We start from the raw sequence: 27432 nt of genomic DNA, 5'->3' as shown, positions 1-27432 counted from the left end.
TTCCTAGTGCCCTCTGTAACATCCACCAAAATCGAGATGTAAAACGACTATCTCTATCAGAAATGATAGATAGGGGTACACCATGCAGAGAAACAATTTTGTCGATGTAGATTTGGGCCAATTTTTCCATCTTGAAATCTTCTCGAATAGGGAGAAAGTGAGCGGATTTCGTCAGTCGATCCACTATGACCCAAATTGAGTCGTGACCTCTAGCAGTTCTAGGGAGTTTGGTAACGAAATCCATAGATATTTGCTCCCATTTCCATTGGGGAATTTCAGGTTGTTGCAACAACCCGGAAGGTTTCTGATGTTCAGCTTTGACTATTGAGCATGTCAAACACTTCCCGACGTACAAGGCAATATCCTTTTTCATTCCAGGCCACCAATAGTACTCTTTAAGATCCTTGTACATCTTATCTGCTCCAGGGTGGATGGAGTATTTAGATCGATGAGACTCTTCTAATACCATGTCTCTCAGGTTGTTAACCCTTGGAATCCAGACCCTGTCTTTAAAATAACGAACTCCATCAGGTTTGGTTTCAAATCTTTCTTCCAAACCATGTAAAGTTTCGCCTGGAAGATTTTCCTTGCATAACGCTTTCTCCTGGGCATTAATGATTTGAGATTTCAAGCTTGTCTGAATTACCATTCCCAAAGCTCTCACACGGGAAGGTTTCACTCTTACTTTCCTACTAAGAGCGTCGGCTACTACGTTAGCCTTTCCTGGGTGGTATCGTATCTCACAATCATAATCACTAAACAACTCTACCCATCTTCTCTGCCGCATGTTTAACATTTTCTGATCCAGGATATGCTGAAGGCTTTTGTGATCGGTATAAATGGTGCATTTGGTTCCGTACAAATAATGCCTCCATATCTTAAGGGCGAAAACTATTGCTCCTAGTTCTAGATCATGGGTGGTATAATTCTTCTCGTGCGGTTTGAGTTGTCTGGAAGCATATGCAATGACCTTATCTCTTTGCATTAGCACACATCCTAATCCTTGATGAGACGCATCACAATACACCACAAAGTTCTCTGATCCTTCTCGTAAAGCCAGAATTGGTGCATTGCACAGCTTGTTTTTCAGGATTTGAAACGCCTCTTCGTGTTTCTCTTCCCAGAGAAATTTTCTATCCTTTTGGGTCAAAGATGTTAATGGTTGAGCAATCCTAGAGAAATTCTCAATGAAGCGTCTGTAGTACCCAGCTAATCCTAGGAATTGTCGTATTTCTGTCGGGGTTTTGGGGGCCTCCCATTTCTTGATTGCCTCTATCTTAGCTGGATCTACATGGATTCCTCTTTCACCGATCACATGACCAAGAAAATGCACTTCCCGAATCCAAAATTCACACTTAGTGAACTTGGCATACAATTTTTGTTCCTTCAACAGCTCCAACACTAGCTTTAGATGTCTATTGTGATCTTCTTTGGTCCGCGAGTAAACAAGTATGTCATCGATAAAGACAATTATAAACCTGTCTAGGTATGGTCTACAGACCCTATTCATCAAATCCATGAATACAGCGGGTGCGTTCGTTAGTCCAAAAGGCATGACTAAGAATTCATAATGTCCATAACGGGTTCTAAACGCTGTCTTGTGAATGTCCTCTTCGTGAATTCTTAGCTGATGATACCCTGACCGAAGGTCAATTTTTGAGAAGTAGGAAGCGCCCTGCAACTGATCGAACAAGTCATCTATTCTAGGGAGGGGATATCGATTCTTGATTGTCAACTTGTTCAATTCTCTGTAATCAATGCACATTCGGAACGAACCATCTTTCTTTTTGACGAATAACACTGGGGCTCCCCAAGGTGAAGAACTTGGTCGAATAAACCCTTTGTCTAGAAGTTCTTGAAGTTGTCCGGATAGTTCTTGCATCTCGGATGGTGCAAGGCGATATGGTGCTTTTGCTACCGGTGCCGCTCCGGGAACTAAGTCTATCCGAAATTCGACCTGTCTATAAGGGGGTAGACCGGGCAATTCCTCCGGAAATACTTCGGGATAGTTTTGAACCACTGGAATCTCCTTGAGTTGCTTAGCTTCAGGTTCTCTTTCTAGCACATGGGCCATGAATGCAATACAATTCTTCTTCAGGTACTTGTGAACCTTCACGCTTGATACTATGTTTAAACTTCTTCCTGGCTTCTCACCGTGTATGATAAGGGTTTCTCCATTAGGGAGAGGCACTCTGATGACTTTCTCATAACAACCAATGTCTGCTCTATTTTTGGATAACCAATCCATCCCTACTATCACATCAAAACTACCTAGCTCTATAGGAATTAGGTCAATGCTAAAGAGTTTATCAGCTAAATTCAGAGTACAACCAGGAATTATATCACTAGCCCTAATTTCATACCCATCAGCAAGTTCAATAGCATATGCAATCCTCATCTTTACCGATTTCAAGCCAATTAACGGTCTAAATGCTAAAGAAACAAAACTCCTATCTGCTCCCGCATCGAATATTACTGATGCAAAGTGGTTGTTCAGGAGGAACGTACCTGTTATCACTTCAGGGTTCTGACGAGCTTCTTCTGCACCAATCACAAAGGCTACACCTCTTGGTTGTCTAACTTGATTTCCTTGAAAGTTTTGCCTGGCTTGGCCTTGTCCATGGTTACCAGGTCCATTGTTCAGTTTAGGACATGCTCTACGGAGATGATCAATACTCCCGCACTCGTAACATGTCCTTTTTCCCTCCTTATTCACCTTACAATACTTCGAGTAATGGCCTGTTTGCTTACAGTTTTGGCACACCGGGCAAGCTCCCTTGTGATGGAAGTTACACTTATTGCACTTCGGAAGCGGCCCTGAGTACTGCTTTCGCTCCTGCACTTCTTGTCCTTGAGTTTTCACTGGTTCTTGCTCCTGGGCTCTTACCATAAAGTTCCTTGAGACTTTCTGCTCCCTCCCTGACTTGCCTCCATACTTCTTCTCTCCCTGATTTATTGGCTTCCTCTTGCTACTAGAGCTTTCCTTTGCTGATGCTCCCATCCTTATCACATCATTGGTTAGTCGATTTGCTAGGCTTACTGCACTTTGAATGGTAGTTGGGTTTGCTGAGGTAACCATTCCCCGAATCTCTGGTGCCAGACCCCAGATGTAACGATCTATCCGTTTCTCCTCAGGAGTAACCATGTGAGGTACTAGTTTTGCTAGTTCATGAAATCGGACTGTGTACTTCTCTATTTGTGTTCCAACCATAGAATGGTTCCAGAATTCATATTCAAGTTTCTGAAGTTCATCCTTGGGACAATACTCCTCTATCAGCAGCTTCTTTAGGTCTTCCCAAGTTAGCTGATATGCTGCTGTACGGCCTCGGGTTTGCACTAGAGTATTCCACCAGGTTAATGCCCTATCTTGGAATAGGCAAGATGCATACTCAACTTTGTTGCGCTCGAGGCATTTGCTAATATGAAGGACCGACTCCATGCTGTCAATCCATTTCAGTAACCCAACCGCACCTTCCTTTCCATGGAACTCCTTAGGTTTACAGGCCATAAAGGACTTGTAGTTGCATTCTCTTTCATTGTTTCCCCGGTTTCCTCCACTACTTCCTTGGTTAGCATTAAGTCCTGCAGTTACTTGAGTGACAATGTTTGGGATTGCTTGCATGAGTTGTTGTGCTACCATTTGAGCAACATCGGGCGTTTCGTTCTGTGGGCGCCCGCGATTAGGCCTTCCTGACATGGTTCTATGACACAGGAGAAGAAATACGTATAAATACATAAAATAATGTATAATGTGTATTTCACTACCATTTTGAAAACCGTAAGTGTTGTCAAATTAATGGGTTGCATTAATACTATGCATATAGATTTGAGAAAGGAGAGAAAAGAAAAATCTCTTTTATTCAACCATTTACCAAATAAATTTTAGGGTTTGACCTCATAGTAAAAGTTTTCAAACATAAAATAAAAATTTTCATTACCATTTGAAATAATCTTAAAGCCAAACCAATACGTCAATCCCAAAATAAAGTTTTAAATATTTTTCCCAAAAGACACCCAACATGGGTTTTCATTTCAAAACAAAATAAAACAAAATACTGAAATCAGAACCAAAAGCCAATCGCTATCCCAACAAGAAGCATCAACACCACAATCAGGAACAGCCCACCAAACACATAATATGCTGTCATCGCATGACCTGCCTCTCGTCTAGCAGCACTAGCAGTGTTAGCAGTCTCCATCGAATGCTGATACAGGATTTCCATTCCTGCTAAAACTTCATCCAAAACTTCTCGATGCTCAACTATCGCAGCGAGACTGTGACGTAGGCCTGCTGCTATCGACTGCAATCTCCGGGACTCCTCCGGGGTCATACCTGGCTGTCGGACAGGTATCCCTATGACTTGCTGAGGTGAGGATGCTCTTGGTCCTGCATCGCTGGGTCCTACCCCGCTAGGTCCTGCCGTGCCATGTCCTGCTGTGCTGGCGGGTATCCTTCCTGGAATGGGGACACTCTTCCTTGCTGTCCTCCGAATGCGAAGTCCATAGAGCGGTGGCTGTGGCAACACCGATGTCAGTGATGCCTCGCGTCGTTGACTCGGGGCGTTGTCATTGCTGATCTCCACCGAGTTCCCAGTATCTTCCGTATCCTCTGATGGGTCTTCTTCTACCGAGGCGGGGGGATTACGTCGAGGGATAACAGTGACGTAGCCGGATTCATCGGCTGAGGCGGTAGCGCGGGAAGATGACGATGTTGACATAGTGGACTGTGACATAGTTTCAATGAGATATGAAATAAATGACAATGCATGCCTATAATATGCAATGCTTACACACACCAAAATTAACCTTTTGAAATTTTGAAATAAAGTTTTCTCAAATATTTTTGTTGAACATATTCCCATTATAATTAGCTCAAGCTTTGTATAAATCTTTTCTTAATTAAACATAGGTGATCAGGCTATGTTTAATCAAGGTCCAATAATACAACTCCCAACCTAATTATACTTGTAATATGTTTGATGTAAAAGGAATTTCTTTGTAAGTTTTAGTTATAGGTTGTGTTTTCTTAAAGAAAAATCGATGTTCTCTATAACTTTAGCTCTGATACCACTTCTGTCACACCCCGCTAAAGCGGAAACGCAAGGTATGACAGCGATAACGGTTTCATTGCAAAAGATAAAGATACATCACCATAGCAGTATTTAAAAGTTTACAACCCATAGCTTCAAAAGAACAAAATACAAGTTTTTCAAAATAACATTGTTCAAAATATAGCTTCATAATAGCTTCAACACGATGCAGCATGCTCTATGATGATGAATCTTTACATCCACTTACTAATTATTTCCTGAAAAAGCATGTAAAACGAGCGTCAACTATGAAAATAGTTGGTGAGTATCACAAGTTTATAAAATCGAGCGTACAATAAGGCTTTTCGTAAATACAAGTACATTGCTTCAATGATAAACAAGTTGATTGCTATTAATGAATACAAGTTTATTGCTATAACGAGAAACGCGTTTGTATGTGTATGAGCAAACAATGAGTCTCAACCAAACCTATGACTGAAGCCCTATCGAGATCTATGCTTATCGTTCCATAGATGAATATGGTATCATGCACTCCAGCGATTCGGGCGAGTGAGGAGTTGTCAATTCCTAATAGCGCTATCCATAACGACCATTGGCTCAAAGAGTTAATGGTTAGAGATAAGGGAAGGGCCTTTGTACGATAAGTTCTCATGTTCCGTGTTGCATAGACATACATAAAGAAACATAGCAATACAATAGCAATCATGTTTGATACAATTCAATTTAAGTACAACATGCAAACAATAGTTTTTCTGGACATGCTTTTCCACCCCAAAACATAAAAAACGAAAATAGGGGAGTGCGTGAATACTCACGATGTTTTGTGTAGACACAAGCGGTACTTCGGGATGCACCAACGTCTTATTACCGGGATCCTACGACACCAAACACACGCACTAGTGAGTTTCCATGTCGATATCTAATGCTAATATACTAAACTCTACATATAGGGAAATGCCGATTTATGTTTTAGTATTGGATTTATATCATTTTGTTACACTTTTTCTGATGTATTGAAATTTTACAAGTCGTGCGATTAATTACAACCTTGGAAGGTTAATTTTCCAAATTTTAAGTCTCAATAACAACATAAATTCACGAAAAATAGCATTCGAGGGATAAAAATTCTCAAACTTTTTATTTAACTGTTAATACACAATACTAAGCTGGGAAAATTATAAAAATGGATTTCCAAGCTGTTTAATTATATTTTATAATTTTTGAGCATTTATTTCAATAAAAATTGAAATAAATAGTAAACAGTTTCCAAAATTACCCAAACTTTTTATTTAATTGTTATTATACATAAATAGGCTGGGAAAAATATAAAATATATTTTTCAGTGGTTATTTGTATTTTTCCTTGTTTTATTCCTTTAAATAGTCATTAATTAAAGAAATATTATTAAACAGTTAAAATAAATTACCATAAATTTTTGTAACATCATTTACAGTATAAATATCTTGGGAAAAATATCAAAAGTGGTTTTCATAATGTATAAACTGGTTTTGGGTATTTATGTATATTTAAGTGAATTTTAGTGCAATTAACTTTAGAAAATAAGGGAAAAATAGTTTACAGTGGAGAAAAATATTCAAAATTTTTATGTAACCTCCTACTATATAATATGATATCCTGGCAAATTTTCATGAATTTTGGATAATCAGAACTATTTTTCCCATTTTTAAGCCATTATAATTACCAAAAATTGGGAAAAATAGCTAGACATGATGAAAAATCTTGAAATTATTTTCTTGAGTCACCCATCACAAGTAAGGTATGCGAAAATTGTTAGATAAAATTTTCACATCCTAAAAAGTGGTTTTGTAATTTATCATGTCCTAAATAAAAGAAAATTAGAAATCATATGAAACAGTAACAAAAATTGCTGAAATTTGGTGAGGGGTCATTATTCCCCATAAGTATCATCCATGAATTTATTTAGGATTTATTGACCTCTGGAAGTATTTTATATGATTTATGCCCTTGGTTTTAGCAATAATTCTAATAAATCAAATAAATAACAAAAGCTCTTGAAATTTTCCAGATTATCTCATGCATGCAAGGGCTTTCAAAAGTAAAAATGTTAAGAATGTATTCAGAAGAGAAATGAGGGTAATGATTCCAAACAATTTAAGAAAAGTTGCATGCAATAATGCATGAAGTGTAGATGTGGCTGAGGTTCATGAATTTTTGTAGCCCATTCAGTGAGGTTTTAAGCCACAAAATTTCAACCATAACTCACTAGATATGTTAAGTTTCTAAGGTATTTTTCCTAAGATTTATGGTTGGGTTTAAGACCATTGTTTAAGCAAGATAAAAATAGTGATCACAGAAAAAGAGCTGTATGCGCAACCTTTTTGTAAAATCTGCCAAAAATCGGATATTTAATATTTTACAGTAAGACCAGTTGGGTTTGAAAGTTAACTCGTGGAACTAACCAATACAAAAAGAATATCATGATTTGGTTAAAAAATGACTGAGTTATGACTGTTCAAAGTCGAACAAAATAATCTGGCAGATTGCATGTTTGCTTGTGTGCATTTTTAGGGTGTTTCAATAAGAACATCATGCATGTCCTTGGTAAGGCCCGATTTCTAACACATGCATGGAATGAATGAGCATCCAAGATGTACTAGAAATGGTTTAATGCTTTCGTTCATGCATGAACACACAAGAAATGGAGAAGAACATGAAATATTATGTTTTGATGTCACATGATCATATGTGCTTCTTTTCCACTCCTTGCATGGGTTTGATCCCGGATTTTCACCATCTTTAACACATGCATTGTGTTATGGTGAGAATCTACAAACCACAAGGGGAGAATAAAGATTTCTAGCCATGGAAAGGCATAGAATCCGAAAAGTAGAGAAGACTAAGAAGAAAAAGAGGTTTAACCATGAAACTATGGAAGAAGATGTTGTTGTTTACCTTGGTTTTGATCTTGAGAGAAGTAAGAACACTTCAAGGGATTCAAAATCTGGAAATTTTTCAGAGGATTGAGAGGATTTTCGTGAGTTTAGAGAGAAGGAAGAAGAGAGTGAAGTGAGAGAGTGAAGTGGAAGAGGTGGAGTAAGGGTTTAGGCTTGATGATTGTGTTTTGGGGAAGAGAGAGGGCATGGGGAGAGGTGATGGCCGGTTTTTGCATGCCTTTTGGCCTCCTCTCTCCTAAATTTTAAACTTTATAAACTTCCCTCCCATATTTTATATAAAAACATTCATTTTTATAAAATGTTTATTAAGCAATTTGATTGATTTAAAAATCTTGTTTTCAACAAATAATTTATGATTAATACTTGTAATTTATATTTCTAGTTCATTGGTATAATCCATAATTTGATTAATATAATTTGATACTAGGAAGTTTATAGCCAAATTTTATAAAGTTTTTAAGCTTTATATTTTATAACTTTGGATTTTTGGCTCTTTAGGGTTTTTGGAACATTGTTTGGTATTCAACAACATGTTGAAGTATAATTAGAGTATTTTAATTTATTTTTAGAGTTTTATACCCTATTTCAATTATAACAAAGTTTGAAGCCTATTCTAATTATAGTATTGGCATTTCCTATTGTAGCTAAGCAACTTACTAGAATTGTAAGTATCAAGTATATTAGTCCTAGACCTTAGTTGGATCCTAGTTTATGCAAGATTTTTGACCTAATTTATACTACTAGGTCATGGCATGTTGTGCATGAATGGTTATTATAAAGATGCATGAGTCCAAGAATGACCTGAATTGACAGTTGTCACAGACTGCCTAAACATTGAGGTAAACTTGCTATCTCGATCAGAGATAATGGACAGAAGCACACCGTGCCAGTCGGACTATCTCTTGAATGTAGATTCGTGTAAGACTTTCCATCTTGAATGATTCTTTAATCAGTAGGAAGTGAGCGGATTTCGTCAATCGGTCAATAATTACCCAAATGGTATCATACCCACTCAGAGATTTGGGTAATTTGGTAATGAAATCCATAGTAATCATCTCCCATTTCCACTCACGTATCTCGGGCTGCTGGAGCAGACCTGAGGGCTTTTGATATTCGACCCTCACCTTGGCGCAAGTCAGACACTTGCCCACGAAGGTAGCGATTTCGGCTTTCATGTTTGGCCACCAGTATAGTTTCTTGAGATCCAGGTACATCTTATCCGAACTTGGGTGCACAGACTATCTAGTCCTGTGAGCTTCGGCCATGACAACCTCCCTGAAACCTCCAAACTTTGCGGTCCAGATTCGATCCATTAATCAATAGACTCCGTCACTTCTAATGTCAATATTCTTATCCATTCCCCTCAAAGCTTCGTTCGACACATTCTATGGTTTTAGGGCTTCCAACTAGGCTTCCCGGATTTGTGCGGATAGGTGGGAATGGATGGTCATTGTCAGAGTCCTCATCTTGTTGCTTGAGCTTTCCTTTCGGCTAATGGCATCTGCTACCACATTGGCCTTGCCGAGATGGTAGTGGATTTTGCACTCGTAGTCACTAAGCAGTTCTACCCATCATCGTTGTCTCATGTTTAAGTCCCTCTAATCGAAGATGTGTTGTAAGCTTTTATGGTCGGTGAAAATTGTGCACTTGGTTCCGTAGAGATAATGTCTCCAGATCTACAGTGCGAAGACCACTGCTCCTAACTCCAGGTCGTGAGTTGAGTAGTTAACTTCGTTTGCTTTCAGCTGTCTCGAGGCATAAGCGATAACTTTTCCTCTCTGCATAAGCACACAACCTAAGCCCTGATTGGACGCATCACAATAGATAACGAAATCCTCTATCCCTTCGGGCAGGGACAGGATAGGTGCGTTGCACAAGGCTCGCTTTAATGTTTGGAATGAAGTGTCTTGTTTTTCACTCAAACAAAATGGTACACTTTTCTGTGTTAGAGTGGTTAGGGGTTTAGCAATTCTGGGAAAATTCTGAATGAATCTACGATAATAGCTGGCGAGACCCAAGAATTGACGGATTTCTGTGGATGTCTTTGGTGATGACCAATTCTCTATCGCCTTGATTTTGGATGGGTCCACGTGTATACCCTCCTCGCTTACCATATGACCAAGGAAAGTTACCTTCCGAATCCAGAATTCGCACTTGGAGAATTTTGCGTACAGCTTCTCCGATCTAAGAGTTTCCAACACTAACCTCAAGTGTTGTTTGTGATCTTCTTCGCTTCTGGAGTAGACAAGTATGCCGTTAATGAACACGATAACGAACTTGTCAAGAGAGTGGCAACACACCTGGTTCATTAGGTCCATGAACAATGTCGGTGCGTTGGTTAGACCAAAGGGCATCACTACAAACTCGTAGTGACCATAACGAGTCCTGAATGCTATGTTGGAAACATCACTCTCGTGAACTCGTAGTTGATGGTACCATGATCTAAGGTCTTTTTTTAAGAATTAACTAGCTCCCTGAAGTTAATTGAAAAGGTCGTCTATTCGAGGAAGAGGATAACGGTTTTTGACGATCTACTTATTCAACTCACGGTAGTCTATACACATCCGAAAGGATCCATCTTTCTTCTTCACAAGTAATACCAGGGCTCCTCAGTGTGAGGAACTCAGTCTGATGAACCCTTTACTAAGTAGCTCATTAAGCTGACTGGATAACTCCTGCATTTGTGCTGGCGCTAAGCGATATGGAGACTTGGCTACAGGATTTTCTCTGGGAATTAGGTCGACGCAAAACTCGACTTGGCGTTCGGGGGGAATTCCTAGGAGCTCTTCGGGAAAGACATCTGGAAAGTTACAGACTTCGGGGATGCTCTCGACGTCTTTCGCTTCTTGTTTCTCGTTGATTACATGAGCTAGGAATACATGGCACTCCTTTCGCAGATGTTTTTGAGCTTTGATGCATGAAATGATGCGAAGGTTGGAACTAAGTTTATCGCCATAGATCATGAGAGTCTGGCCAGAGGGGAGATTGAGACGGATATCTTTTTCGTAACAAAGGATATCAGCATGATTAGGACTCAACCAATCCATGCCAATGATAACATCAAAGCTCTTTATGGAAACTGACATTAAGTCGATGGGAAAGGAATGATCGTTTAGGGTATGGGTATAGCCTATGAATATATCGTTAGCGTTCTCTTTCTCACCGTTAGCCATCTCGATGGTAAACGTTTCGGTTAATGGTTGAGGACTATGTTTAAGAAGATGTTTGAATGAATGGCTAACAAACATTCTTTCAGCACCAGAATCGAAAAGGATGCAAGCATAAGTGTTGTCGAAAAGGAACGTACCCATGACAACGGTGGGATCGGCGACTGCCTCATCTCGCCCCATAGTTAGAACTCTCCCTGTGTTGCCAGTTGTTGCTTCCTTGATGCAGTTTCGCTTGAAATGCCCAACCTCTCCACATTTATAACACGCTTGACCGACACCTGCTCCGGAAGCTTGATTGGTTGGTTGGGCTGGTGTTTTCCAGAATCGAATCGCATGCCCTTTTTTACCATAGTTGGAGCATGACAGTTCACAACATGGACAGGGATTATGGTGGTAGTTACACTTTTTGCATCGAGGAAGGGTACCAGCATACCTACTGGTAGGTGCTTGAGCTGTAGAAGCAACGGTAGAAGCAACAACAGGGGTAGTAGCAACGTGGACTGCCACAGTTTGCTGCTTCTTTAAGGGATCTTGCGAAGACTGACCCTTCTTTTGTTTCCAAAATTTTCTTTTCTCACCACTCCTTTTTGCCAGTTCAAGAGCGGTGGCCACTTCATCGAGATCGTCTCCATGATCGATCAGAGTTTGCGCCAAACATTCAGCGCTGTTGAAAGTGTTTGGCTTTGCAGCCAAAACATTTCCCTTGGTTGGCTGGGTCAGCCCCCAGATAAATCTTTCAATCTTTTTGCTTTTCGGGGTAACCATTCCCGGACAGAGAAGCGCTAGGTCTTCAAATATGGAAGTGTAAGTGGCGATATCGGAACCCTTCATCTTTAGGCTCCAGAGTTCGTGCTCTAATTTCTGCATTTCGCCCCGCGGGCAGTACTCATTAAGCAGAAGCTCCTTCATGCTCTCCCAACCCATAACATTGGCTACCGGTAAGGTTTGGGATTTGACTTGGCCATTCCACCACGTCAAAGCTTTATCGGTGAAAGTGCAGGCGACGAACCTCACATTGTCAGCTTTCGAATAGGAACAGATTTCGAAAATAGACTCGACCTTCTCAAACCATCAAGTTAGGGCAATAACACCTCTAGTTTCATTAAGGTGTGGGTTTCGTGTTCATGAAATCTTTGTAGGAACACTCCTTCCAGTGTCCCTGACTACCTTCTTGGGTTTGGGGCTGAGTACCACCTCCTGGCCCACCGGAACAACCAGCGTTCACTTGTGACATGGAAGCAGGCACAGCAGCAGTAATAGCTGCTTGAAACATTGCGGGATCAAACGGAGGAGGTGGTGGAGGAGGATTGTTGTTCCTTGAGTTGGGTCTTCTTCTTGGAGGCATCTTGATCTAAAATGATCAGGAAGAGAGGATAGTAAGTCCTCCGGATAGAATAAAGAGATATAAAACAAGAGATATCTCATTATGGTGGATAGAGTGTCTTACTATGCGATAATATATAGAAAAGCTACCAAAGCAAGAGAATTTATCGCTAAGGGAAATGAGTAGGCAAACCTGAATGAGGATTTCTATAATGAAGTTGACTCTAGAAAATACTCCCATAGTATTTTATGTTTTTCTATGACGATGACTCATTATTTGGATATTTGGTAAGTTTTAGGCTTGTTGTACACCACAGTCACTCCCGAGCACATGTTGGTTGTGTCTCGAATGAGTATAGTAAATCAAGCTATATTGACCCTAGACACGACTACATAACTACCCAGGTTTAACCGCAGTGCCCAACACCCAATTACTTTTGTTTTGTTCTACTCATGGTTACTGATTCTGGTATGTAGGTATACTTGTATACTTTTTGAAATATACTTGTATTTTAAAGTATACTTTTAGTTCAGAGCACTTCGGCCCTTAATGTTTATAGTTATATACCATGTAATGTTCGGTACACTTAGTTCACTATAAACAAGGGCTCTAATACCAATCTATCACACCGCGAAACCGACGGCGGAAACATTCCGGGGCGGATGACGTCATGTAAAGTATCACAACCAATGTAAATAGAAAGCATAGTAAACACAAACATTACATTACATAGAAATATTTACATTTGTTTGAAAGCAAAGTAATACATGTTCTATATACACATAAGTACGAACAAAAGTAAAGACGAGACTTCTATATGCTCCGTCTTCTCCAAAAGATTGCGGGATACCTATCTAACGAGAACCTGAGAATACAAACAGTTTTAAAATATCAACATAAAGCTGGTGAGTTCATAAGCGGTTTGTTTCTGGTAAGAGAATAAGTTTCCTTTGGTTTTATGAAAAGTTGTTTCCCAAGAAAATCCCATGTTTTCTTATAAAAGTAGTTTGGTTATTCATTTGTTACACAGCCTGTTCATGAAAAGTAAAGTTATCCCATGAAAACCCTAATTTTCCTTAAAAGTTGGTGGTTGGTTATCGATCCGGAATGAAGTGTAGAAGTATCTACCGTACTTGTATCGTTAAGTGAAGTTTCCCTGAAAGCTTGGTTATCCTTGAAAAGTACATTAGTTTTAACACGTATATAAAACTAATAGGTAGGTAGTGAAGTAAATCCTAAGGGTATTACTGATACTCTCTAGTAATCGCAACAGTTATTACTTTGAGGTTAGTTTACTAGGTTCATTATTACTAAAACTAAATCTCCATTATCTAAGTTGCGAGTTCCATAACCATACGATAAACTGGATATGGCGCGTAACGGGGCCAGTATCATTTATTACTTTTATCACTCGTAGACCTATCGGTCCCACTATAGCTAGCAGCAAGGTGCAGGGTAGTTAGCCCTGTATAGATCTATACACTCAAGTCACGTTCTCCCTCCAGGAGATTCTGATTACAGGGGCATTCCTCCACTCACGTATCTTTGTGGAGTGTTACCGAGGACGTGTCTCCAATCTTAAGGATAACGAATTTACAAGTAACAATATGGAAAATCTTGTTTTTGAATGGCATGAAATCCTTTGTGAAATATAAAACATAACATTTTATAATGAGTTTCACAATTAGTTCGAAAACTAACTCCACGAGTTAACAGTTGGTAATACAGTTTTCTGTGTTAAAAGCATACTGAACATGTAACATTTCATAAGAAATAATAAGTTTGAGTACAATATTCCCTTGTACTTTTTCTTGTATTCCCCCCTGAAAACATGAAAAACACAGAAAAAAGTGTAGGGGTATGAACTCACCGGACGAGAATGTGCCGGGTAGGATACTAAGAGTCAATTTAGGGCTTGAACACACGTGAGGGTCCTATGTAACATGATGAGATACATAATTGTATCTAATTAGACATTGAACCACCAATTAAGCAAGGTGATACACTCCGATGTGCGAAAACACCTTATCTCAAGTGTTAGGAATGATATGGGTTGCATCCAGGAGTATATGTTCTAGTTAGGGAGTTTACTCTTCAAGAGTAAACCCTTAGGGCATAGGAAGTGACTAGGGCTTCAAATGGGCCATTTAAGGGAGTTCAAGGCTGTAAACATAGAGTTTACGGCCGTAAAATCATACTTGCCCCTTCATTTCATGTTTTGATGGTTCTAGGTTAAGCATACATGTTTCTAGTGCATTATACAAGCCATGGAGGAAAGTTAGGGCACCATTTGACCTCCTTAAGGCCAAGGGACCAATTCCTTGGGGGTTTACAGCCGTAATCTCTTTAAGCTCTTGGTTTCTTTAATGTTTATGGTCCCTACTTTGATGGTGGTTGGTTCTAGACATTAATCCAAGCCATAGGAGGTGTTTAAGGGCAATTTAACACCTTAAAAAGGTGTTTACGGTCTATGAAAAGGTGTTTACGATCCATGAATGTTCATGGGCTGTAAACTCATGTTTACTCCCCTTATGACATGTTTTTGGTGTTCTAAGCTCATTCAAGCAAGTCCCTAAGTCATAGCTAAGCACTAGAAATGTTTTGGAGGGGTTTTGGGCCTTCAAAACCCACTTATGGGTGTTTGTGATTTTTAGGGTGTTCTTTGGCCGTAAACACATAATTTTGAGTCTTTTGAATGATTTAAACACGAATTTTCATGCATAACAAGCTAATGTGGATCACTTACGATTTTGGAGCTTGAAAGGGGCGTTTTTGGATCAAAATCGACTTGTAGAGAGAGTAGAGAGAGAGAGTGTGTGTGTGTGTGTTATGAGTGGGGAAAAGCTTCAAATGGTGACCACTCAATCCCTTATATAGGGGTTGAGTTTACAGCCCGGTGGGAATCTACCCGATCCCAACGTTAAATGGCGTTTATGGTCGTACCCGGTTAAATGGTCGTAACAATACTGGCGATCGATCAGACGAAGACATGAAAATAAGGGTACTGACAATGGAATAGGGTTGTCCAACAACTTTGATCCCAGTGTCACAAAATTATTTTCAATAATTAAAATTTTTAGGTTGTGTATTTTATTTTATTTTATTTGTCTTATTTATTTTTATTTTTATTTATTTATTTAATTGTTAATTTTTAAGTTTTGCAAATTTATTTGAATTTTAATTTTAATTGTCAAAAAGTATTGTTTTTGAAAATTTTTGAAAATATTGGACTGTGCGTTATACTGTGTGGTCAGCAAGTAAAATGATCAAAGGTATAAATAGAGTTTACAGTCGGAAACCCATTCACTATTTTGATTCCGGCCGCAAACTCTCTCTCTCTCTCTCTCTCTCGTCGAAAATTTTTCTTGTTTTTTTTTTTGTGAAATTGCTCCGATCACTTCGAAGGTATCATGTTTTCGACCATGGATAGGTGTTTATTTATGGGATTTGACGAGTTTTGAGCCTAAAATCGACAAAAAAGGAATTGTCGGAGTTTACGGCCCAAGTTTACGGTCGTGAAGAGCTTACGGCCGTAAACTCCGTTTGCAGCCATAGGCTTACGGTCATGAGTTTACGGCCGTAAACCCCTATTGACTAAACTCCCCTTTGACTTAAAATTTAATTTTAAAATTTTAATAATTCACTTTTGGGCTAGAAGTTAAATCATTTTAAAATTTATTTGCTCAAATTTCTTCCTTTTCTTACTTAGTATGTTTTAGTGCAGATCAAATGGCAGCCTTAAAGTTCGCAGACATGCACAATCTGGCAATGGTACTGGTTGATTCTCCGGTAGCTCATGTGGGTTTCAAGTCATCGATTCATGGACTATGAGAATGTTGTTTGGCCTCTGCCATCACCAAGAACACCGTTGTTTATCATAAAATCATAAGAGAGTTCTCGCAGACTGCCAAAATGACAAGATACAGTAATGGAGCTGTGACTGTAGACGCAATCGTTCAAGGATGCAAAGTTGTGATCAATGAGCAGTTCATCATAGAAACATTTTTGATCAATGACCTACCAAGTTTTCCCACCGAAATTGGTATCGAAGATGCTCAGAAGATTTTGAGGAAGATGGGTATGAGGGCGATTCTCCTCCTACAATGAAAAAGCTTCTACCACCCTACTGGAGATTTCTATCCCATGTGTTTGTGAGCTACATCTCCGGCAAGAGGTCTGGTGTAGATGAAATATCACTGAGAAACACTGGAGCTATAGTTTCTTTTGTTGCAGGAATTGGTTTTAAATTTTCAAGGTTTATCTTGGATGAATTTGTGGTCAACATCAGAGCCATCACTCGGGATACCTTTTTGATGTATCTTAGATTCATTCAGCTTTTCATCAACAAACAATTTCCTGACATGGTAAAGGAGGGAGATACACTTGATATGAAATCCTTGGGCCCTCACACTATTGGGATAATTAAACAAAATCGCAAAGGAAAGGTTACTTTTCAAGGACTATATCCGTTGGTCAAATTCGAACGATTTGTTTAGCCGAATGAGGCATCCGAGTCCCATGGATCCTCTGATAAGATATATTCAGAACACACTTCATCAGAATGGGTGATCTCAGAAGGAGGTGTGATCACTGTATCGAATCCGGAAGGGGAGGAGACAGCTGCTCCTGATGTGGCTGTAGCTGAGGAGCATGACCTACGATCAGTTTGAATCGAGAGCGATTTGAATGAAGGGTCTTCCATGAATGCGACTGAGACTGATCAATATGAAGACCTTGACCTTACAGGTTTTGATCGAGATGAAATTTCTACCAATTTTGGAAGCAATGATGACTTCTTGTCGAATGTCAACCTCAACACTTTGCTTGATAATATCAGTGATGTTGCTCTCCCAGCAACGGAGATAAGGGATTCTAAAGACGCTCTTGATTTAACACCCATTTCTACATAGCAAGTGGTTGGTTCTACAGCTCCAATGGTGACAGTGTCAGGGATTCCTCACCTTGATTGTGTCTCACCTACATTTGAAACACTTTAGGGTGATCGCACAACAGACCAGACCTTACAGCCTCCATCCAAAAGAAGAAGACGTGATCCTAGGTTTGGGCCTCTGGACTCTAACTTAACTCATGGCTTGCCGATTACACCAACGACTAACCTTGCTATTGTATCAACAGAACCTTTATGTGGAGGTCCTAACACCATTTTTGAAGCCGGTGGCTGCTTTGCTCCACCAGGATTTTCTACTCCAAGGGCAGATCTTGATGAGGCCTCTATGCATTTGGCTTTGCATCTTGCCCAGGAACAAACTGCTTCACATTCTTCTAAAGCTAAAGAAATTGCTTTTAGAGAAGGTCATTTAGCAGAAGATGACTCTGTGGTTGATGAGCTTCAAAGGAGAGTGAATGTGCTTGACTTGAAGAATGTAGAGGTCAACATTCGAGTAGAAGATCTTTTGGGCGAGAATACAAATCTAAAAATTAAAGTTTCTGATCTTCAAGAAGATCGAGCAACAAAGACCAAGCAAATCTTTGAGCTTCAAGCTCATTTTAATCTTCTAAACTCTAGTTATTTTGATTTAAAGAAGAAGCTTGAAGAAGATCTTGGCGTCAAATATAAAACATCTACAAATGAGTACAGAATCAATCTTCATTCTCAAGCTCATCCTATTGTCGTACCAACTGCTCAAACTGATGGGTTTTGAGCATACTAACACTTCCTAAGTGTACATGCAACCCTAATAACCTTGGATCTATGTTTGTCTAATTTGTCATGCAAAGTTGAATTCCAAGGTTATATCCTATCTAGCATACATGGGGAACAATTTAAACATAATATATAGATAGAATAACTTACCTTGTTGTTGCTTGTGTTCCTTGAAACCTTGTGAGCCTAGCACCCCAAGTGTGATGCCTCAAATGCTTCACACAACACCAAATACTCTTGGAAGAACTTATGAGAGAATCAACACTCTTCAAAATCGGCCAAGCCCTCTTTTCTTAGTGTGTGTGTAACCGATTTGGTGGAGATCATATTCTTTATATAGTGTTGACACATCTAGGGTTAAACCCTAATGTGTCATGACTCTTCATTTCCATGACCCATGGGTTTGTAACTCCCATGGAGCATCCATGGAGCATCCTATGGGTGGAACCCAACTTGATGATCCATGGAGCCTTTTAGCCCACTATACAAGATATGGATGATTTACTTAATCAACCCATATATTTAATTAGTTATCTTTTGATCACTTAATTAATTCTAAATTAATTCTTGATCAAACTAATCAAATAATATTATTAATATATTAGAACTTATAATATATTAATAATCTCCAAGCGTTATTTCTCTCATTTAGTTTATCCAATTGCATGGTGCCATGCAACCCAAATGGACCATGCCGGGTCGGGTCAAGTACATACCAGAAATAGTTATGGACTTAGACACCTTATCCAACAGTCTCCCACTTGGATAAGTCTAGTAACTATTACTGCAAGTATGACTTCAGGAACCGATCGGCAATCGTAGCTCTTTACAAGGTTTCTCGAAACTTGAGAAGATGATGGTACGCCATTTAAGATAAGTGATCATATAATCCTCTGTTCTAGATATCAGTCGGACAAATACATGGAACAATGTCTTACTTATTGTCCAACATTTGTTTCCCGATTTCCGATTTGTTTGACAAAGAACTTTATTGAACACATCAATCTAGTTCTGACCGGGCCCGGTACATAGGTCAAAACAAAATCATCGAGGGGCCCAGATATCAGCTTCTAATCCAAGAAGGAACAGATAAACTTCGACTCATATGTTTGTTCTACTACTCATTGAATTACACACAAGAGCACGATTTTATAACATCGAGTTACCAATGCGTTTTTCGTACAATCAATGCATAACCAACTTGTAAGTAACAAATCATATCTCTAGGTTTAAAGACTTATATGATATTACCGTCTCACGATCACTCGAGATAGAATTCCATGAAGTGATTCCAGTGAGCGTGGGTTGAGTCCAATGCTCAGAACTTATGAGCACTCATGATTGTTGTAGCCTTGTCCCAGACCTCTACAATCAAACATGACAGTCTTGATTCATACCTACTTCCGACATATGACCGACTGTGGAGGTTTGAATAATATGTTAAACCAAACAAAATTATTCTGGAAGTCAAAACATGCAAAAGAAATATAGTAAACGATTGACAAGAGATAGCAACACTTTACTCATAAATAAACACTTTTATTCATCATCAAATGTCAATTACACTTTACAAATTTCAAGATTATCTAACTACTAAATCTAATATCATCCTTCAGCCCTATGCTCCGAGCATGCTGGAAATGCTTAACCCGGGTCAGTCCCTTCGTGAGGGGATCTGCTGGGTTCTCATCCGATGATACCCTCTTTGCCACGAGGAGTCCTTCTTCGATCCGATGTCTGATGAAATGGTATTTTCTGTCGATGTGTCTGGATCTCCCGTGATCCCTTGGTTCCTTGGCTAAGGCAACAGCACTTTCACTATCACAGAAAATTTCCATCGGCTCTTTAATAGCTGGTACAACTCCAAGGTCTCCAATGAAGTTTCTCAGCCATAACGCCTCCTTTGCTGCTTCGCTAGCTGCAATATACTCTGATTCACAAGTAGAATCAGCCACTGTCTCTTGCTTGGAACTCTTCCAAGAAATTGCTCCTCCATTTAGGGTAAAGACCCAGCCCGACTGAGAGCGGAAGTTATCCCTATCAGTCTGGAAGCTAGCATCACTATACCCTACAACTCTCAAGTCATTACTCCCACCGAGGGTAAGGACCCAGTCCTTAGTCCTTCGCAGGTACTTGAGAATATTCTTTACCGCAATCCAGTGTGCCTTGCCAGGGTTCCCCTGAAACCTGCTAACCATGCTCAAGGCAAAGGCTACATCAGGTCGAGTACACGTCATAGCATACATGATCGAACCTACAGCCGAAGCATAAGGTATTCGACTCATTTCTGCTATCTCAGCCTCAGTGCTAGGGCTTTGTGTCTTACTCAGCTTGGCGCTACTCTGGATGGGCAACTCTCCTTTCTTGGAGTCTTGCATTCCGAATCTCTTCAGAACTTTCTCCAAGTAGGTACTTTGACTAAGTCCAATTAGTCTTTTACTCCGATCTCTCAAAATTCTTATCCCCAAAATATATAGGCAGCTTCACCAAGATCCTTCATAGCGAAACACTTTCCAAGCCAGGACTTTACTTCCTGCAAGGTTGGAATGTCGTTTCCTATGAGTAGTATGTCATCCACATACAATACCAAAAAGCTAACTATACTCCCACTAGCCTTGACATATACACAAGATTCATCTTCACTCCTAGAAAAGCCAAATTCCTTGACCTTTTCATCAAAGCAAAGATTCCATCTGCGAGGTGCTTGCTTTAATCCATAAATGGATTTCTCAAGCTTACACACTCTATTAGGGTACTCGTTACTGACAAAACCCTCTGGCTGACTCATGTAAACATCTTCAGCCAACTTCCCATTAAGGAAAGCGGTTTTGACATCCATTTGCCAAATTTCATAGTCATGAAATGCGGCTATGGCTAACAGAACCCGAATAGACTTAATCTTGGCTACCGGAGAAAAGGTCTCATCATAGTCCACTCCAGGAATTTGAGAGAAGCCCTTTGCAACCAGTCTAGCCTTATAAGTGTGTACTTTACCATCCATGTCGGTCTTCTTCTTGAAGACCCACTTGCACCCTACAGTCTTTCGACCTGGTACATTCTCAACCAAGTTCCAAACTTGATTGTCATACATGGATTGTATCTCGCTATCCATAGCCTCTTTCCATTTGGCAGACTCGGGGCCCGCCATGGCTTCCTCGTAGCTGTTAGGGTCATCATGACTTACTAGTGTCTCATCACTAATAAGTGTCTCACCTTCTGCAGTAATATGGAATCCATAGTAATGCTCAGGTGCACTCCTAACTCTCGTGGAACGCCTCAGAGGTACAGATTCGTCAATTGGCTCAACAGGAGTTTCCTCCTCAAGTTGAGGGCTAGAGTTTGAAGTTCCTTCACCACTTGATTCTTGAATTTCTTCAAGATCAACTTGCCTCCCACTGTCTCCTTGGCTTATAAACTCTCTCTCTCGAAAGACTCCTCTTCTTGCTACAAAGACCACGTTGTCACTAGGTCTGTAGAAGAGGTAACCAAAGGAATGCTGTGGGTAGCCGATGAAAATACACCTCTCGCTTCGGGGTTCGAGCTTGTCATGAGTCTCGCGTCTCACGAAAGCCTCGCAGCCCCAAATCTTGATGTGGTCTAGTTTAGGTACTTTACCAGTCCACATCTCGTGAGGAGTTTTGGCAACTTTCTTTGTAGGGACTAGATTAAGGATATGGGCGGCAGTCTCTAAGGCATACCCCCAGAATGAGATTGGTAGCGAAGCTCGACTCATCATGGAACGAACCATGTCCAACAAGGTTCGATTACGCCTCTCAGCCACACCATTCAACTGCGGTGTCCTGGGAGGTGTCAATTGTGAGACAATCCCACATTCCTTTAGATAGTCGAGGAACTCTGAACTAAGATACTCACCACCTCGATCGGATCGAAGCATCTTAATGTTCCTGCCCAATTGATTCTCGACTTCCTGTTTAAATTCCTTAAACTTCTCGAAAGTCTCTGACTTATGCTTGATTAAGTAGACATATCCATATCTACTGTAATCATCGGTAAAAGTCAAATAATAACGATTAGCATCTCTTGTGGCATGTTTGAATGGTCCACACACATCCGTGTGTATAAGGTCCAACAAACCTTCACCCCTTTCACATGAGCCTGTGAAGGGTGACTTTGTCATTTTTCCAAGTAAGCATGATTCGCAACTATCATTTGACTTTAGATCAAACGACTCCAAGACTCCATCCTTTTGGAGTTGGCCTATGCGTTTCTTGCTTATATGTCCAAGACGACAATGCCATAGTGATGCTTTATCCAAGTTATTATTAGAAGAATCAATACACAAAACATTATTTCCTAAGTTATCTACAATAGATACAGCTTCATACACACCATCACAAGGTAATGCTTTAAAATAAAGTACATTATTAAAGAAAGCATTAATCGAACCAACTTCATTATCAAACGAAAAGGCGAAACCTTGTTTGTACAATGCATGAAAGGAAATAATATTTCTTGCCATTTCTGGCGAATAACAACATTTATTCAAATCTAAATTTAACCCACTACTTAGCGATAAAGTATAAACTCCAATCTTGGTGACAGGTGTAACTTTCCTATTCCCCATGATTAAGTTTATTCTTCCTTGCTCCACATTCTCACTTCTTCCTAGTCCCTGCAAGTCACAGCAAATATGAGTTCCGCAACCTGTATCAAGGACCCAAGATTTCGAATGGGGTGAGTTATTAGAAATGATATTGTAAATACCTGCATGGTTGGGTTTGACTTTCCCATCCTTTACATCTTGCTGGTACTTTGGGCAGTTCCGCTTCCAATGAGCTTTTTCGTGGCAATAGAAGCATTCAGCCTCTTTTGGGTCAGAAGAAGGAGTAATGAAACCTTTCTTGGTTCCACTTGAAGAAGAGCCATCAAGGGTCCGAGCCTTGGTACCCTTTGAAGATCTCTTTCTCTTCCTCCCTCGACTCTGCCCGATTGCCAAGACCGGAGTTGTTTCTGGAGTAGGAGTGATAGCAACCGACTTCCCCTTAAGACCTGTTTCTGCGGTCTTGAGAAGTCCCTGAAGTTTGCTGAGAGTGACTTCTTCCTTGTTCATGTGATATGTCATGCGGAATTGATCATAGCACGATGGTAAGGAGTGCAAAATGATATCTATTGCAAGCTCCTCAGGGAAGTTCACATTAAGCTTCAGCAAACGATCCACATACCTTTGCATTTTCTGCATGTGGCTCGTGACGGACTCTCCGTCCTTCATCATGGTTGTTATCATGGAGCAGATGACTTCGTACCTCTCTTGTCGTGCACTTTGATGGTATCTTTCCATCAAGTCTTGGTGCATTTCATAAGGGTAGAAGTCTTCGTAAGACTTTTGGAGTTCAGCTGTCATGGTGGCTAACATGATGCAAGCCACCTTGGTTGCATCTCTTTCATGAGTATGAAAGTCAGTGATCTCCTGGGGAGTTGCAGTGGACTCGTCAATTTCCTTAAGCTCCTTGTCAAGGACATATTCTTTGTCCTCGTAGCGAGTAATCATCCTGATGTTTCTGATCCACTTATTGAAGTTGGATCCATCAAAGGTGACTTTTCCGCACAGACTCATAAGAGTAAAGGAGCCATTAGGATTCGAGCCAGAAGCATTGTTTGAAGACATCTGGAAAAAGAAGAACAAGTTTAGTTTAGATTTAAGAGAGTCCTTAATAAAACACCCAAATGTAATATTAAGGCTAGGATCCAATCACAATATAATATAACTTAGAAGAGGTATGCCGTAATCTAAGCTATACCATATTTGAAAGGTAGGTGAATGACGATTCACCAATTTCCACCACGAAAACCGAAATAATAAATATTTAGTTTTTATTGGTTTTAGAAATTCCTAGATTCTTTGAGATCCAATGAACTTTTCAAAGGCATGTTTCGATCTCGGGAGTGCCCTCCAGGTTTTGTGACTGGGATGCCGAGGATCACAAAACGAGGTGTGAAGTAACCATGCAAATCACTTGGTACCTTTAAAGTTTATCACTCAATCGATGTGCCGGTAAACCACACACGCTCCACCGATACTATAATAAACTTTTAAGTCACCCTTTACCTACCTTGTTAAGTCCAAGTTAGTGTGCCGGTTAACCACACACGCTCCACCAACGACTCAGACAAAGTGTAAAGTGTAATTTCATGGATTAGCACCTTATTCACATTTTTCCTAAAGTAACTAAGATTGGGAATTTAATAAAATGTTTAGTTACTTTATATATTCATCATACTTTGAATGAGAATTTATAAGTCCTTGTCTTACCCGTTCGGCTAACGACCCTCCACCAGTCAAGCAAGCGGTGGGTGAGAATATACACCCATTAAGTCACCATTTTATAGGCAACAACCTTATACCCACCTTATAGACCGGCTTCGTGAATGAGGCGTACTAGCGGTAAGACGACTTGTTCTTATACATATATATATAATTATTAAATTATCATAATATAAGTATAAGGGTTGAATTTTAACTTTTAAAATTCTAGGGGTTGGAACTAAAGTTTTAACTTAACTTTACTTGTTCCAAAACTTGAGGGCAAGTTTTGTAACTTTCAAAACTTTTCATTTCTTGTAACTTATGAGTTTAATAGAGTCATAAAATGAAGACTCTTCATTTTTATAACTCTTGTGTTTTCTTAATGGTTTTTAACTCAAGTGACTCTTGGTTTTCCATAACTTAAGAATAAGTTATGGACTCCATTAAAACACATTATGATCAAGAATTAAACTACCAAATAGGTTACAAATAATTCCTATGATCATCTAAAACTCATAAGAACAAGAACATGAATATGAACATAATCAAAAATTACATAAAACTTTGTAATTTTGATAACTAGTTGTTGTAAATGAATTAGCAAAACATTACACCACCAAAAACAAGTTTACATTTACTAAAACAGTTTAGGGTAATGTTTCTAATTCATTTTCCAGCAACTGAATCGAAATTCTGCACTTATTCGACCCTACTCGCCGAGTGCATGAACATGACTCGCCGAGTTGGTTGAAGATACTCGTGGACTCGGCGAGTCCCCCCTATGGACTCGGCGAGTCCGATCGCAGACAGCAAATTTTCGATTCTGTTTTCAACTTTTAAGCACAAATAAGAACAAACAAGCCTAGGCTCTGATACCACTGATGGGTTTTGAGCATACTAACACTTCCTAAGTGTACATGCAACCCTAATAACCTTGGATCTATGTTTGTCTAATTTGTCATGCAAAGTTGAATTCCAAGGTTATATCCTATCTAGCATACATGGGGAACAATTTAAACATAATATATAGATAGAATAACTTACCTTGTTGTTGCTTGTGTTCCTTGAAACCTTGTGAGCCTAGCACCCCAAGTGTGATGCCTCAAATGCTTCACACAACACCAAATACTCTTGGAAGAACTTATGAGAGAATCAACACTCTTCAAAATCGGCCAAGCCCTCTTTTCTTAGTGTGTGTGTAACCGATTTGGTGGAGATCATATTCTTTATATAGTGTTGACACATCTAGGGTTAAACCCTAATGTGTCATGACTCTTCATTTCCATGACCCATGGGTTTGTAACTCCCATGGAGCATCCATGGAGCATCCTATGGGTGGAACCCAACTTGATGATCCATGGAGCCTTTTAGCCCACTATACAAGATATGGATGATTTACTTAATCAACCCATATATTTAATTAGTTATCTTTTGATCACTTAATTAATTCTAAATTAATTCTTGATCAAACTAATCAAATAATATTATTAATATATTAGAACTTATAATATATTAATAATCTCCAAGCGTTATTTCTCTCATTTAGTTTATCCAATTGCATGGTGCCATGCAACCCAAATGGACCATGCCGGGTCGGGTCAAGTACATACCAGAAATAGTTATGGACTTAGACACCTTATCCAACACAAACTTCACAGGTCATAGACCGTTTTGAAGAAGAACCCGCTCATGCTCCACATGTTGCAGAAATTATTCGTGACAGACAAGCTAAAGCTGCTCAAAAGGGACAACTCTTCTTCAAGAGGAGTTCCGACAAAAATGCACCAGGGAATCAATCCACAATCACTGTTACGGATCTTGAGGCCGTACGGTTTAGAGACACGTATGGTGATCAATCAGGGATCATTTCTTGGGGATTTCATGACACCCTAAATATGTGGATCGTGTAGAGAAAGAGTGGGAACACAGAGCTCTATAAATATTGTCATGATTTTAATTCGTGGACCAAGGTGAATCTTTCAGAGCTATCACAATCTCCTTTTTCAAACCCTTCAGATAATCAACTGGAAACTCAGTTCAAACACTTCCTTGAAGATCAGGTGAAGAAGGGCTTTCCCTCCATGAAGACTACTGAATCTGTCACACCCCAAAACCAAGAACGGCAGCAACGTTCTGGGGCGGAGGACGTCATGTATAATATCAACAACAATGTAAAGTAGTAAACAAGCAACAACATCATCCATTGCATTAATAATATAATTATTATATAATTGTGTCCTGTCAAATTTTGATAAACACTAAAGCATAAATCAAAATGAAAGATGAGTCTTGAACAAGCACCATCTTCCTTTCTCCTTGCATCGGTACCTGTCTATGATGACCTGAGGATACAAGAAATTTTGAAAGCGAGTATCAGCTTTGAAGCTGGTGAGATCATAAGTATTAATGTGTCTTAATTTGTAAAACTTATAATTTTTAAGACTTGACATTATTTTGAAAGAAATCTCATATAAGTATAAAAATGTATGTACAACAACTTTAAATGTTTGAAAAAAAACCTTAGAATCCCTATGATTCCTATTAGTAACAAAAGGAGTCTTCTACCAAGACCTAACTGTTCTGAATGTAGTCTTCTACCAAGACCTAACTGTTCTGATTGTAGTCTTCTACAAAGACCTAACTGTGTTACTATTATTATTATAATAAGAAATTGTATCCTTTGGTACTAGGATACTTAAATATAATTCACCTCATTGGTCATGTGAGTGAGTCACAGAATAAAGGTAATAATACAACTAACCTGAATATTACCCTTTGGTACTAGGGTAACTAACATTGTTAACTTTAAGACATCCGTAGACGTACTCTTACCTCTGTTGCTAACAGCTGGGTATAGGAATAGTTAATCCCTTAATCGTATACCTGTAATGGTACCAACCGTTGACATCCATGGATGTACTTTCACCTCTGTGGCTAATAGAGATTTTAGGAATGGTCAATCCCACAACTGTATCCTTGGGTACTAGGATAATAAATCCAATCTATCTCGTCGGTTATGTG

The sequence above is a fragment of the Lactuca saligna genome, chromosome 5 (assembly GCF_052625555.1).
Source record: "Lactuca saligna cultivar CGN05327 chromosome 5, ASM5262555v1, whole genome shotgun sequence".
Lineage (NCBI taxonomy): Eukaryota > Viridiplantae > Streptophyta > Magnoliopsida > Asterales > Asteraceae > Lactuca > Lactuca saligna.
The sequence above is the reverse complement of the archived record's forward strand: the minus strand, read 5'-3'. Positions refer to the sequence as shown.